The following is a 15327-nucleotide window of genomic DNA, read 5'->3' as shown; positions in this document are numbered from 1 at the left end:
GCCCCTGTTATTAGCTCTCCCAGCTATATGTTCTTCTCTCTCACACACTGGTCACGCTTGCAAATTCATATTTTGTAAAGACTGCCCATCGTGACCCTGTGCCCATTCTCCCCTCTTTTTTGCAGTGTTAGAACCAGCCCAGCTAGTGTCATGTCCCAGCCTCCCTTGCAGCTAGAGTAGCCACGTGACCACATTCGGCCAATAGAGCGAGAACGGAAGTGATGTGTGCAACACCCAGGCATCTCCTCCCCCTGGTCTTCAGCACTGTCAGGAAATGGCAACCACGGGAGCATCCCCTGTGGACCCGGAGATGGAGACCATGTATTGAGGATGGCGGACTCAGCTCACCACCTGAATTGCTGGTTGACCGCAAGAAGCAGAGCTGCCTTGGCAGCCCTAGACTGCCTACCTCTGCTCTGTTACACGTGGCGGGAGGATCAGCTTCTACCTTATTTTAAGCACTGCATGCTGGGAGTTTTCTCTTAGAGCAGCTTAGCTTGTTCCTTCTGGTCCCCATTTGCTGGGTGAATATTTGTTTATCTGCTCATCAGATCGTTAGCTCCAAAAGGCAGGGACTGACTCTGGTCGTTTGTCCTTGCATCTCCCTTTGTGAGTGACAGGTCAGGTGTGGCCATCCCATCGCATTTTTAGGAATCTCTGACATCACAAATTTAAGACTGGAGGTCCTCGCTCTCACAAAGCTTCAGTTCCCAAGTTCCTGCAAACTCCTCTTCTTCCTCCATGAATAAGATAGTGGTCCTGGCGCCTGGCATAAAGTAGGTGTTCAACGAGCGATAATGGCTAACAGCTACTGATCGGTGATCTCCCAGCTGGTCTCAGTGCTTCCTGGTTCCATCCTCCCTCCACCATCCACATCCACACCCTGGATCCCCTGGTTAAAAGCCTCTGGAGCTTTCCGCGACCTCCAAGCCCACGTCTTAGCCTGACCTGGCCTAAGTCTTCATCTCCGTCTCCTGTTTTCCCATCTTAGGCCACACGCTGGGTGTGTGTGGCTTTCTGAATTGTTTGTCACTTGCTGAAAATAATGTAGTCTTTTTCGTAGTAAGAATCTTTGTAATTTCCACTGTGATTTCTTCTTTGCGTGTGTGTGAGTTTTCAAAAGATGTTGCTTATTTCTAAGCTTTGGGAAATTTCCAGGCATCTATGGCTGAGTTCTAATTTCATTCACTGGCTGAGAGAACACAGTCTGGGTGACTGCAACTCTGTGAAATGTGCTAAGGCACACTTGGTGGCCCAGCGTGTGTTCTAGGTAGGTGAGCGCCCTATATGCACCTGAAAAGAACGTGTGTCCTGCAGTTTGGGGATGCTTGTTGGCTCGATTGAGTTTGTTAGTTCTATTCACATTGTCTATTACTGTGATTATTTTTCATCTGCTTGTCTACGATCGTGGAGTTTTAAAATTTTTTCCATTTAGTTCTTCACCATTTGCCATATATCTATATCGGGCTGGCTTCCGTTTCTCTGGAGAACCCTAACTAATACAGGGTCTGAAGTAGGGAGAAAGAGGCCCTGGCTCATTTTGTAAAGAATGTCTTTTCCGAAGTTTGAAGGGAGACGTCACGTGACCACTTCCACTTTGCTTTAATGTTCCTGTATGAGACCAGGCTGATCTTTGAGACCCCAGACCCGCCGACTATTTCCTGTGACGACAAAAACAGCTTTGCCCAGCACAAGGCGCCATTTCCCGTATTCAACCCAATTTATTTTTGAGTTAAAAAAAAAATGTTTCTGTTGTTGACTGGGCCGCAGGGTCAGCACGAATTGTCGAAATCTGATCTCCACTGTTTTGAAAACTGGAAGACAAAGGGTGCACAGATTCGGATCTGGCGTGAAGAATTGTCCGAGAGAGGACAGGACGAGACAAAGAAGGCTGTGTGCGGGACCGCTCAGCCGTGTTCTCAAGCGCTGGATTATTTGGAAGACAAGGTCAGTCTTTTGCGACAAAGAGGAACATTGCAGGCCATGAGTCAGGAGTTTTGCCTCCACGTTCCACTACTCGACTTGAACTTCGTGAACATACGAGGCCTTTCCCTGTTTTCCTTTTCTGAACAGGTCTCGGCAAGCTGAGACGGAATGTCTTTATTTCTAAAAATAATACCAACTTGGATCTCTACGCTGATTCTCTCGATGGGACACCAGAGACCATGCTGGGACGAGAGCAAAATACTGGGCAGACAGAGCCAAGCCTGCTGGGAGTGACCCTTCCCAACTTCAGCAAGGACAGTAGTAGGGAGCAGCTGCTGTGGTGGCCGCTGGAAAATCCGAAATGGAATCGCACTGTAGAGGTCTCGGTGAGACAGAATCTCTCCCATCATGGGGTTTTCAGTAACTCTTGGCAGAGGCATTGCAGGGTATCACAAATACCCATACACCGCTGGAGACTTCGCTTCAAGTAGAAACCATCTAGTGCCCTCTACAGCTCCTGCAGAAGCTCCTGCCAGACTAGAGATGTTTCCTTGCCTGCACCACCAGATTTACAGCAGCACTCGCAAGATGAGATCAAAGACGAAGACGTGGAGGGAGGAGACAGGGGCAGTGGGGGCTGAGAAGGCAGGAGGTGAACTTGGAGAAGACAGGTTATGACAAATCACGGACCAAATAATTCGGAAAGTCACAAGGTTCCTGCCGCAAGTGTATCACATGTGTCAGGTTCAAAGGGATCCTGGCTCTATAAGGGCTAAAACCCCCGGACAATTCAAGTGTCCGACATACAAACTGAAACTTTGTGCTGTCACTTAATGCCTCGGTGACAGTGCCAGAGGCTGCAGGATACACAGACCTGCGTGTGGTCTCAGGAGCCACCTCTCACCAGCTGTGGGTCCTTGAGCCAACAATGTGTCCTTTGCCTCACGATCCCCCTGCGGAGCGGGGATGGTAAGCATCGCTCCCCAGAAGGGTTTTGTGAGGACTGAGCGAGTGAACACGTGTGAAGCAGTTAGAACAGGGTCTGATGTGTGTGCGCTGTTAGGTGGGGGATGGGAAATGTTCATACATATTTATTAGTTGGGGCAATCGGGAAAACACACTGCATCCATTACTTTAACAAAGAACTTAATGTAGAGAGTTGGTTAAGTGGGTGCTACAGGACAGAAATGACAGAAAGAAGCCACTTGGGGGCAGAGAGAGCAAGAGTAACCGCTGGATGCAACTGCCCCGCCCCGCCGGACGGCTGGGGGAACAAGAGGAGAGGCTGGGTTCTGGGGTCCTAGAAGCCTAGAGGAGGGGTCCTGGGGAGCTGGGACTCAGACCTCTGGGAAGGGGGCGCTGCCCGGCTGGTGCTGGCATCGCCGAGGCACAAAGAGGCTGATTCTGGGAGTGCAGGTTCCCTGGAACCTGGACGTAAACGTCAGCATTGCCAGGGTGATGATGCTCAGGAGACCAGGGAGACCGCGGGAGGCAGCGGGTCCTTTCCCCGCGTCGGCGGTGCGGGATCCTGGCGCCCCCTGTTGGCAGAGGCTGGAAGGGAGCTGCAGCCCGGATAAACGTGGCACCCGGGGGCCCAACAGCACCACCCAGCTGACCTGGTCCCCACTCCCGACACTGCCCCATCCTTTCCCCCGAGCAGCCTCAGGACAGTGGCTTGGAGTCGTGGGTGGGATGCGCACGGCTAGAGGTTTAGAGGCAGGCCGGAATGCGAGCGTGGCCACCGGACAGGTTGGCACAATGGACTTAAGCATTCAGGAAGAGGTGGGGGCCCGCTGTGTGGCGACTGCGGCCAGACCAGGGTGAAGATCATTCCGGGTCGGAGAGAGATTGGGGCAGGGGTGCAACTTCCAGACCCCAAGGTCACGTTTCCGGAAGGACTTGGAGCAAGGAGGGTTCTGCGGGAGGAAGAGGGGTGGTTTGGAGGCTGCGTGGAGGAGCAGGTGGGACTACACCTGGGGGCGGGGCAGGGCTCCCTGGCCCGTGAGTGTCAGCTCCGGAGTCAGCCCTGGACTCAGTCCCGGTTCTGTGGCTCTCCAGGGGGCGTCCCTCAATCTGCACCTGCATTTCTTCATCCGTGAAACAATGGTTACAGTAGTTCCTGCCTCGGGGGTTATGAGGAGTAGCCGGATGATGTATACATGATAAGGTGGAGGGAGGCGCCTGATGGAATTTTACCCGTTTTCTAAGAATTACCAGAGCCCACTGCCAAGAATACAATGCACCCCACATTCTGAATTCAGAGAACTAGCAGCTGGGGGACTGCCTGGGAGACGCCACTAGTATTGACGCTATGATTCCTGTGTGTGATCAAGAACTTGGCTGGTCTTTGTCCCTGGTTCCTGGAAGATGACCTCGAAATCCTTGGAATTTCCTGAGTAATAGGAGTGTCTGCTATTCCTGGTGGCCCCTCCAACCCCACCTGATAGTGTGTGATGAACCATGAGATATCTGCTCGACCTCTGGGGAAGAGACAGGGGCTGGAGATCGAGTTCCATCCATGGGTGATGATTTGATCAGTTGTATCTATATAATGAAACCCCAATAAAAAGTCTAGACACCAAAACTCGGGAGAGCCTCTCTGGTTGGCAATGCTCTGCGTATTGTCACACATTGATTTGCCAAGAGGACGTGTCTCTGAGGACACCAGAACCTTCGAGTTTGGGAACCTCCTGGACCTTGCCTTGTGTCTCTCCCTGTGGCTGCTTCAAATCTGTATCCTTTTGTTACCATTAAACTATAATCAAGTATAGCACTTTCCTGAGTTCTCTGAGGCATTCTGGTGACAAAATCAAACCTGAGGGCGAGTGGGAACCCCTGAATTTATAGGCAGCTGGTCAAGAGTGAGGGTGACTTGGGGACCTTCAGACTTGCTACTGGTGTCGGAGTGAGGACAGTGCCCTTAACCTGTGAAGTGTGGCCTAATTTTGGGAAGTTGATGTCACTGCATCCTGCCTCAAAAAGAGAGAGAGAAGGAGCGAGAGGCCAGCGTCAGGGGAGAGCAGCTTTAGGGTCTGCGCAGAGAGGCCCCACTTCTTCATGAGAACTTGACTGGCTTTTCTTGAAACCTGGTAGGGGAGAGGGAGGTTGGGGACACAACGGAATCATTGTAAAATGCATGGGACAGTAGAGGTAATACTTCACCTCTCACTTGGCTATCCACTTGACCGTGGGCTGGTCGATCTACCCTGGGGCTTCCGAAGCTTGGACAGTGCCCAGGGGAGCTGGCATGGTAGGCAGTCAGCCAGGAGGGAAAGGCCTGGGACCGCCCATCCCCCCAGAAGACAGATGCCATCCCCACAGCCCCAGAGATGGATCTGGAGCATGGATGGAGTGACAGATGCCAGGTTTGGGACTGGGGAACAACTCAGAGCGATATGGTGTGAGGCCACCTTCAAGGGACAGGCAAGAATAGGTAACTGAGGCGAGTCCACTGGTAGAGAGTGAGCTGGCTACAGGCCTGTGGGGCCCTACTCGTCCACATCAAGTCTCTCGAGTACCAGTTCTCAACTTTGTCCCCAGAGGACATTGGCAAAGTCTGGAGACATTTTTGGTTGCACAACTTAGGGGGCGGGGGGTGGTGCTACTGGTATCTAGTGGGCAGAGGCCAGGGACATTGCTAAATAAGGCAGAGGACAGGGCCCCACAACAATGACCCAGCCCCAATGTCCATAGTGCTGAGGGTGATAAACTTTGCTCTAGAGAATGAGCTAAATCAGCAGTGAAGACCCGAAGCACGGGACAGCCACGTCACCACCGCCGACCAGGCACCACAGGAAACACATCTGGTTTCCATTTCTGTGCTCCCTGTTCCACCTCACAGAAGTTAAGTACAGAGCAGGGGGGTGGTGTGTGAGAGACACCGCAGCCCGTGCCGGGGGTGGACGCGGTGCTCCGAAACAAATCTGACTTTTTAAATAAACAGATCTTAAACACCAACACGAGGCCGTGTTAATAACTAAAAATGCCTGGAAAAATGGAATCTGACTGAGGTGCTTTGAGGGGGAGTCTCAAGGGGCTTTTAACAGAGCACAGCGAGTGATTGTTATCGGAAAAAAATAAAAGCTTTTTCTAACGTGCCCTTCAACGAGACAGGTCTCCTTCATGAAAGCCGCTATGCACGTGCATTGCTTAGTGCACAAATAATTTTGCCTGGAACAAAATAAGAGTTTCATAAATGTTGGCCACTTGGACGAAGAGGGAAGCAGAAAATCGGCAGCCTCCAAAGGGAAGAGGACTTAAGGATAAATGTCGTCACACAGGGGGGACTGGTTTCTGTCAAAGCACAAAACCTGGAAAGCTGGGCCGTTGGTCAGCGAGGTGCCAGGGCTCCTGAAAACGTATTTGAAGAAGTCTCTTCTCAAGCTACAAAGTAGTTTCTTTGTAGGGCAAAGCAGTTCCCTAAAGTTGTCGCAATCTTTATTTCCTGAGGTGAGTCACCGAGGGAGTCTCCAAAGGTGGCCACCTTCAAGTCCTGCTCTCTCTGTCTGCTTATGCTGCTCCTCCCTCACACCAGTGTCATCCCCTAGAATCTGAGCTGGCCTTAGTGACCTGCTTAAGCGCCAGAATGTGGCAGAAGCGATGCTTGGGACCTCTGAGGCTAGGGCATGAGAAATCTAGCAGCTTCTGCCTGGGTCCCTTGGAACAACTGCTCACGTGGAGAGGGCACACGGGGGTGTTCTGGTTGACCGCCCTGGCTGAACCAGCTGACAGCTCACCTCAGCTGTCACCACGTCAGGGACTCATTTCAGCTGTTCAGCCCATTGACACTGCAGCCACCCGAGACCATCCCCCTCCCCACAATGAGAACCGCCCAGCTGAGTCCAGTCAGCCCACAAAGGACCTAATAAATTATTGCTTCGAGCCACTACGTTTTAGGGTAATTTATTACTCAGAAACAGATAATTGGAATGCTTCCCTAGGGAGTCAAGCGCTTGCAGAAACATATGCTCCTTTCTTGGATGAAGAATTGTCTTTCTAGTGATTGTCCAGGAAGGGCTCAAACGAGTGAGATACCGAGGCTGATGGAAAGATACAAATCAAACACCATTACAAGCCCAAGTCCCAGCTAACACGTGGCACCAACTCATAAGCCAGGCAACCTTGATGTAAGAGTATTCGGCACTCAGCCTCCCCTAACCAGCTACCCGTTTCTTCTTCCTTTCCAGTCTCCTCTCCCTATCATTCCTCTCCCATTCCTCCATAAATTTTAAACCGTTATTCCAAAATGACCACCACAGAAACATGGTCAGATTCTAAAACCTGATGGATGTCAGAAAATACAGTGTGGCCGGTGGCCGGTGCAGGAAAGTTCAAGACGACCGCTGGAGACCAGCCACTAGCGTGAGGTCTCTAAGTCCTCCCAGTGGGAAGGTAACTTTGTCTTCCTTTTACACACAGGGAAGATAGAATCCCCTGGTGACTGAATACCAATTAGATATTAAGAAAAGACATTTCCAAAATCGTATTAACCACTCAACAGGGAAATAGGAGTTAATTGAGCTTGTTAAGTCATGACAGTGCCTGCTTTGACTCCGCCTAGTGGAGATGCCTATAGTAACTGGTGGGGGGGGGACTCCCCCTTTCCCTGGAGTCTGGGTGACCGCCAGTTTAGTCACCATTCCCACATTCCCACACTGGTGTCTGGGAGGATGTGGGGAGAGGCTGCAATGGTATGTGTCATGTCTGCACGATGCCGGATTCATTTCCAGAAACGAAATAGTCACGGGGACCATGACAATTCATGATGCCCTTCAGGAAATCTGTGGCATTTTCCAGAAAACTCTGCGAGTCCTTTCAGTCGCCCACCTGCTTGGAAAACGGGCTTCAGATCCTCCCGTTAGGCTAAGTCAGTGGTTCCCAAATCTGTCTGCTGATTAGAATCACCGAGGATCTTTGAAAAATTCTGAAGCCCAGGCCACCCTCACCCTCCGGACGGGTTACATCGCAATCTCCAAGGGTGGGACCCAGGTGCTCATAGTGTAGACGGTCCCCAGGGGGTTCCAGTGTGCTTGCTGGTTTGGGAGTCACAGCCCCATAAGTACATCAGGCCATCCTGTGCCTATTTTCTTGGTGCTTCCTCTGAGAGAATGTCTTCTTTTAGGAGCATCCCGAGGCCAAAGCCACTCGGTGCATTTAGCACTTACTACGGCCAAGCCGTCGAGTAGAACCCTCGCGAATAAACAAGGGTGGATTTAAAAAATTTCCACATCTAATATATTTTTATTCTGATTAAATGTGGAGTATTTTTTCCCCAAAACATAAAAATACACTGCATGAGTGGCGATCCTTGGGTGGGGGTACAGAGGGCAGTGGCTGGAAGGGGACACAAGGGGTTTCTAGGATGTATCATTATTCTTTTTTAATATGAGTGTGTTGGTTCATAAATTCATAGTTGATGATCTTTGGGCTTTTCTGTATGTATTTATACTTCAGTTAAAAACCGACACATATTGCATAACTATGGGGAAAATACTGAAAGTCAAAGAAAATACCAATGACAACCAAGGACCAGCACCTAGGGCCTCCGTGAGCGACACTACTTTTTAGACAAGGTGAAGTCCCTCCAAATAATGCCACCAAAATGCTGACCGCAACCCCTCATCCTTGTAAGGTGCCTCTGTGAGGCTGCCTAGGGCTCGGAGTCGAGCCCCGGCCCTGCACTTGCGCGAGCCCTTTGCACCTGTCACGGTGGTTCCGAATAAGGCCTGCCTTACTCTTTCTTTAAGGAGTGTCCCGAATAATCTTTGTCTTTACCATCACCCAAATCAGAATTTCAACGGCAGCCTTAGAAGCGGACATTTCGCGCATCGCAAGATGATCATCTTGAAAGGGACAAGGCTGGTTCCTTGGAGTCCCATATTTAGGGGGAAAAAAAAATTGAGGTGAAATGCACACAACAGAAAATGAACGATTCAGTGGCAGTTAGTACATTCCCAGGCTGTGCAACCACCATCTCCATCCGCCCCGCCCCCCAGCCCTCGGCAACCACAAACCTGCTTCCTGCCTCTAAGGATTCGCCTGGTCTGGACGGTTCATACAATATGTGGCCTTTTGCGCCTGGCGTCTTTCATATTCTTGAGGTCCCATCCACACTATCGCATATATCAGCGTGTCATAAATAATACTCCGCGATAGGGACCTGCCACATCGTGTTTATCCACTCGTCTGTCTTGGGACATCTGGGTTCTTTCCGCCTTTTGGTCACTGTGAATAGAGTGGCTGCGAATATTCGCGGACGAGCGTTCCTGTGGACGTGCGTTTCTGTCTCTCTCAGGTACGTTCCAGGGGGCGTGTCTGCTGGGCCGCATTGTAACTCCACGTTTAGCTGTTTGAGGCACCTTGAGCCTCCTGTTTTTTTAAAAGATGCTTTCTTCTCAAGGGCTGGTGGGCAACCCTGGTTGTCTTCCACACCTAGAAGGACCCGCTTTTCATGGTCGATCTGTTAGACTCTGTTGAGCGCTCACCTCATGCAGGTCTTGTGTAGAATGAGAATTGGCCCCTGCTGCCCCACTCGGGGTCCTCGGCGTCACAGAAGCGCCCACGATCCCACATGGCACTCGGTGTCCTGAGGTTTGCTGTGGCTCCTGCCTGCCACTCAGCCTTTTCCTAGCCAGCGTGGCTTCTGCATGGCTAAAGGCTGCAAATCAGGGTAACAGATCCACTCCTGAGGACTCAGCACGCCTCTCTCTCTTAGGAATCACATATGCCTGCCAAGAGATGAAAGCTGCGGATCTGACCCATCCTAATCATATTTTGCAGTTATTGAGTGTCTTCCCTCTTTAAGTGCTCAAAGGTCACGATCCGAGAACAAGTCACAGATACTTGTCCTATGGCAACTGGAGCTCAGCCTAAAATGGTAAGATCTTTGCACTTGTTTGAGAATGCCAAGTTCTGATGCTATGGATTTTTCCAGGCCATGCCGAGTCAGGAAGACCGATGTGCCATTTTTAACGCTGCACTGGGAAATGGCTGTCCCTCTCTCCGGGGACCCATCAGCCTGCTGCGGGGAGCCAGGAGGAGCTGGGGTGTGGGACGTGCCCTTCCTGGGCTCCCTGCGTTGCCACCATAGCAGCCACCTGGAGCCCAGATGCAGCTCCCTCCCCTGGGAGCTCAGCCGCATCTGCCAGAAGGATGCAGTCGGGAGAGGTCAGCCCGCGGGCATTTCTTACGGACTTCTGTATGCAGACGGGGCTGGCTGACTGTGCTTACGGGAAGGAGATAAGAAGAGAGAAATGTTCTCCAGCAGACACCTAAAAGGCTCTCACTACTCAGGAGCTCTCTCTAGGCCTACTCTATTTTTTGTTTCGTTTGCTTTTTGAAAATAATTTCACTAGCAAATTAGTCCACAGGCTTTGACAGGTTATCATCCCTTGTTTCCCCATTCCCTTTTGAAACAGTGAGTTTCAGAGAAGGCCACGAGGGTCATCCGGTGGTGGCTTGAAGGAGAAATGACATCTCAACTCATTCTCAAGAAGCTGGCCATGTGGCCGTGGTCAGGACTCTAGGGCAGTGAGCAAAGGGAATGAGGAAGTCTGCTTTGGGAAATGGGTCTCTTGTCGGATCGACGCGGCATCACTCCCTGAGCTCCACGAAGGCTTAGGGGCACACGCGCGTGGAATCGGGCTACCGCGTCCCCCGTCCCCAGGCCCCTTCCTCGGCCCCAGCTGTCCAGCCCGTCCTGTAGAGTCATTACTTAAATTATCAGGGCCATGTCTGGAAAGAATGGAAGGGTTTGACCTTCAGGAGGTGAGCCTCAAGGGAAAGCGATTTCTATTTTGGGGATGTGGATAGTGAGCATCACGGACAGGCAAGCCCCGCTCCAGGCTCCGTGCCTTTTTGGTGGCCCTTTCTGTCTGCGCTCCCCTCACCCCACCCCATGTCCTGCAAAGTGGCTTCTATGTTGGCAGCCTGCGTGGCTGCACGGTTTGGATAAAAAAATGAGATGGACGCACCCCCGGGCAGCCACTAAGGCCAACAAGGCGCCTGTAGCTGCATTCCCAGAGGCAGTGTGTGCTTCTGGGGGCCAGGGTGAGGAAGGACTTCGTCTCCCCTCAGCCCAGAGGGGCGTCCACCCCGGTGGGAGCAATCATCCCCAGACCATTAGCGCAAAGTCACTGCCTGGCTGGCGGCTGTGTCCAGCCCACTGTCTGTTTGCTTTGGGAACAACCCAAGGACACATCTTAGCTTTAGAGAAATGTGAAAGTGGAAAACATTACACAACAAAAAGTACCCGGAAACTTGTGTGCACGCCCATCCCCTCAGCGTGGATGCTGAAAGACAAAAGCAGCTCTGCTTTCTGGCTCCCCCACGGCAGAGGTGCCAGGTCCCTCTTCCTGATTCCGTTTTCCTTTTGGGAATTGCCCAGGGAGGTTTGACATACGGCTGGGGGGCCTCTCTTCTCTCGAATGAGGATTTTTACTGGTCGCTGGGGGTCCCGAACCAGTATAAATGAGCGAGTGAATACAAAGCACAGTTGATGGGGGTAGGGGGCTGGCTGCGGCCTCAGAAGGGGACTTTCTCTCCCCTCACAAACATCCAGGATGTGGGGTTGGGTTTGGAGGACAAGCCAGAGGCTGCTCCGGGCTGAAACTGGAGCCGATGTCAGCAGGAGCCTGTGGAATGTCCCTAGCTTTGGTGCTTCATGCGGCTGGCCTGGTCCCACCTCACCACAGAGTAGAAGCAGCTGTCCGGTCACATGATAGGATCTGAGAGGGCCACACGCTTCAGTTTGCTCCCCAGGGGGCTGTGCCCTCTAGCAAGCCCTTCCTGAAAAGGCAAGCGGGAAATTCTGCCACACTGAAAATCGACGGGGCTAGTCTGCTTCTCACCCTTTCCTCAGGTGAAAAGTTAGGGTTTTGCAGTCCTATAATACTTTAGCAAACATGCCAATTTCTCCCTCTTGGATAATTAAAAAAATGGAAACCAGCTTTCTTTGTAGCGGCCTCTGCCAGATGAGCCAAAGACCACGGAATCTATAGGATCATGTGCTGATCCGAGCAAGAGCGTTTTCAGTCTCGCAAGACAAATGCTTATTTGGGGGACACTAAGTTCCTGGCCTGTGTTTACTCGGTCCTGCTGGGGAGGTGGGGAATGTTAGAAAGAAGGTTCTGGAGCCAACCGAGGACATAGTTCCCAGACTATTTCCCTACCCATCTGTGGTTGGCATAATAACAGCCACCCAGAGATGTCCATGTCACAAAGCCAGAACCTGAGAATATGTTGCCTTATATGGCAGAAGGGACTTTGCAGCTGTGATTAAGGCTCTTGAGGTGGGGGGATGATCCTGGGTTGGCTGAGCAGGCCCAATGTAATCACAGGGGCCCTATAAGGAGGAGGCAGGAAGGTTAGAGTCGGAGAAGAAACAGAAGTGGGACAGATATTTGAAGATGCTACGCTGCTGGCTTTGGAGGTGAATGAAAGGGTCCTGAGCCAAGGAGCACAGGTGGCCTCCGGAGGCTAGAACAGGCAAGGGAATACAGCACTGCCAATCCCTTTTCAACTTGACCTTCAGAACTATCTGCAACAACAGGAATGTAATACACCAACACAAAACTCAGCTTTGTTTTTCCAAGGACTGGGGAACGAACCTACCTGCTCAGGATGCCAAAGGTGGCATAAGCCAAGGTGTGAGGTAAGATCTGAATGCGGAGTGGGGTCCAGAGCAGTGTGCAAGCCTGGGCCAGGGCAGACATGCCCAGCTTCTCCCAACAGATCAAACCCCGACAACTCTGGGAAGTGGGCAGGTCTAGCTCCCAGACACCTCTCGCCTCCAACACCCACATGCACTATTTCCCTCTTTCAGGTCACCTAGTATTATTATAGTTTTTGATTAAAATGTGATATTAATTAACACTAGAGTCCTGATAACTTATTGATTTTCCCTCCCATAGTCATGTGCATTAGAAAAAGAACATGACCACAAGAGATAATGCACACCCTAAAAGAATAAATCTCAGCCGAACCTTTCACAGGGAGAAGGCCCAGTGAAGATGAAGGCAGAGATAGAGGTGATACATCTACAAGTCAAAGACGCCAAAGTTGCCAGCCAAACACCAGAAGCTGGGGGAGGGGCACGGGACAGATTCTCTCAGCCTCAGAAGCAGTGGACCCTGCCAACACCTTGATCTTGGACATCTGGCCTCTGGAGCTGTGAGGCAGTAAGCCTCTGTTAATCCATGCAGTTTGTGGTACTCTCTTGCGATAACCCCAGCAAACGAGTGCGATTGCCTTCAGATGCTGGGCAGGCAGCTGAAATGAGTGAAGGGGGGTGGCCCGTGGGTCCTTCACACTGAGAGGGCTCTGGAAGCTAATCAACCTGACAGGCAGCCAGGATCAGCTGGCCTACAGGTGAGTGTGTTTGGGAGGCAGAGCCCACGGGCTCAGAAACCTGGGTTCCCGAGCAAGGACACCCACGAGGACAAGGAGGCCACCCACCCGAAGGGTAGAGCTAAACTCACCCTACCACACACCCAGAGTAGCTGAAACTCTGCAAGCAGCCAAGAATCCTGTGTGACCAGCCTCCTCTCCTGGATCCCCCCGACGTGTGGCATTCTCCGCCACCCCCAGCCTGCCACGGTCACCGGCATCTAGGAAACTCTCGGAATGGAAAGCAGCATCTGGGGCTGTCCTAGAACACCAGTCTTAAAAAGAGTTTGCAGAGCTGGACCTCTCCCTTCCTCTGCCCTTGCAGCCTCCTGGCAAAAAGGACTCGAGGTCAAGGGCGGCCTTCAGGCCCTGCAGTTCAACTTGGGAGCTGAAGCCTCCCAGGGAAGGGAGCTTCAGGGAAGGGAGGGATGGCAGGAGTCCTTTCCTAACAAAAGCAAGTCATTTGTCAGCTGGCAGCCTCGGCTCCACGTTTCCAGAGAGCTGGGACCAGGCCCAGGGAACGCATGCTTTCTTTATTTGAAGAAGGAAAAAAAGGAGTTCCCATGTGTGTCTCCCTTAGGGAGGCTGCCCACAAGGAGGAATGAGAGTTGGCTGGGAGAGATGGAAAGGTAATCTGTTTCACCTGTGAGACCAGTATTACCTGTGTGCCAAGCTCTGGGTTGGCAATCAGGTCAGATCAAATCTGATACCAGGCCCCAGTGCTCACTGGGCACAGAGGCTAGTTGCTTAATCATCGGGACCTGGGGGATGAAGCCTGAAGAAGCTTTGAAGATGCTTCCTCTTTCTTGGGGCGACTCTGAGTGGCAGGGTTACTGGGGCAGCTCTGTGACAAGAGACCCACTAGGTCAACAGCTACTCAAACAGTGGGAAACCTAGGGTAGGCTGAGCCTCCCCAGCAGAGGGGCGGGCCTCCTGGGTCTGCCTCTCAGCTCCTCTGGGATCTGGTCTGGCAGCTCTGACAAGGCCCTTCATCTCTCAGGGTTTCGGTTCCCCCAGCTGTCAAAGGGGTAAAAGCATCTCGCTCTTGCCCAATCCTGTCTCTTGAGCCAGGGATGCTGATGAGTGAGTTTCCGGAAATGACAGAGTTCTTTAGAGACGGGCTGGAGAGAGGCAGCTTGGGAGGGGGAAGGTGAATGACAAGAATGAGGGGGGCAGAGCAGAGATCAGAGGTGAAGGGGGCAGGCGGAGAGGCGGCAGGGAGGACAGAGAAGCCATTGTGTGATTTAGAACCGGGGCCAGAGGGCTTGGCCCTTCATAGCCCTCCCACTGCGCCCCCACCCCCCAGGCCGGATAAAGACTCAGCAGGCTGCCCTGCCTACCCTGGCCCACTAGGATTTTTTAGTCAACCGGCCCGCGCCCGGCGCCGCGACTCCCCCCGGAGCGCAGGGAGAGAGACCCTGTGGCAGGCGGGCTTTCTCACCGCGGACTCAGGCGCAGCCAAGTCCTCTCTTCCCTGTGCCTCAGTTTCCCATCAGGCTTCAAGGTTTAAGGCGTCGGCCTGTCAGGCCTGATGGAGTGCCCTCCCGACCGGGGAAGAAGGGGGAGGATGCCCTGACCGTCCCCGCAGCCACCTCCCTCCAAGGCTGAGACCTCAGGGGTCACCACCCCGCGTCCTCTAGGCGCCAAAGCCCAGACTCCGACCCCTTCTGGAGAGTAGGGGAGGGGAGGGAATGGAAGAGGAGGATGAGGGATCAGACCCAGCTCCCGCGCGGAACCCTTCTCTCCTGCCGCTGCTCCCGTCCCCGCATCGTGTGACCGCGGCACTGCAGCTGCAGCTCTGCCCTCCCCTCCCCGCGCCAATTCCTAAGGGGTGTGGGGAGGAGGGGGCCGCAGGTTCTAGACCTGACCTGGGCAGATGCGCACCGCGGCTCTGTTAGAAGGTGATGACGCCCCAACTCCCTCCCCTCGTTCTCAGTTTCGCGGAGTTTCTCGATCCGTGAGCGCGTCGCCGAGTCACCTTCCCGGAACGCGCTCGGGAAGCCCGGGACCCAGCCG

Source organism: Pteropus alecto, unplaced genomic scaffold (genome assembly GCF_000325575.1).
Source record: "Pteropus alecto unplaced genomic scaffold, ASM32557v1 scaffold134, whole genome shotgun sequence".
NCBI lineage: Eukaryota > Metazoa > Chordata > Mammalia > Chiroptera > Pteropodidae > Pteropus > Pteropus alecto.
The sequence above is the reverse complement of the archived record's forward strand: the minus strand, read 5'-3'. Positions refer to the sequence as shown.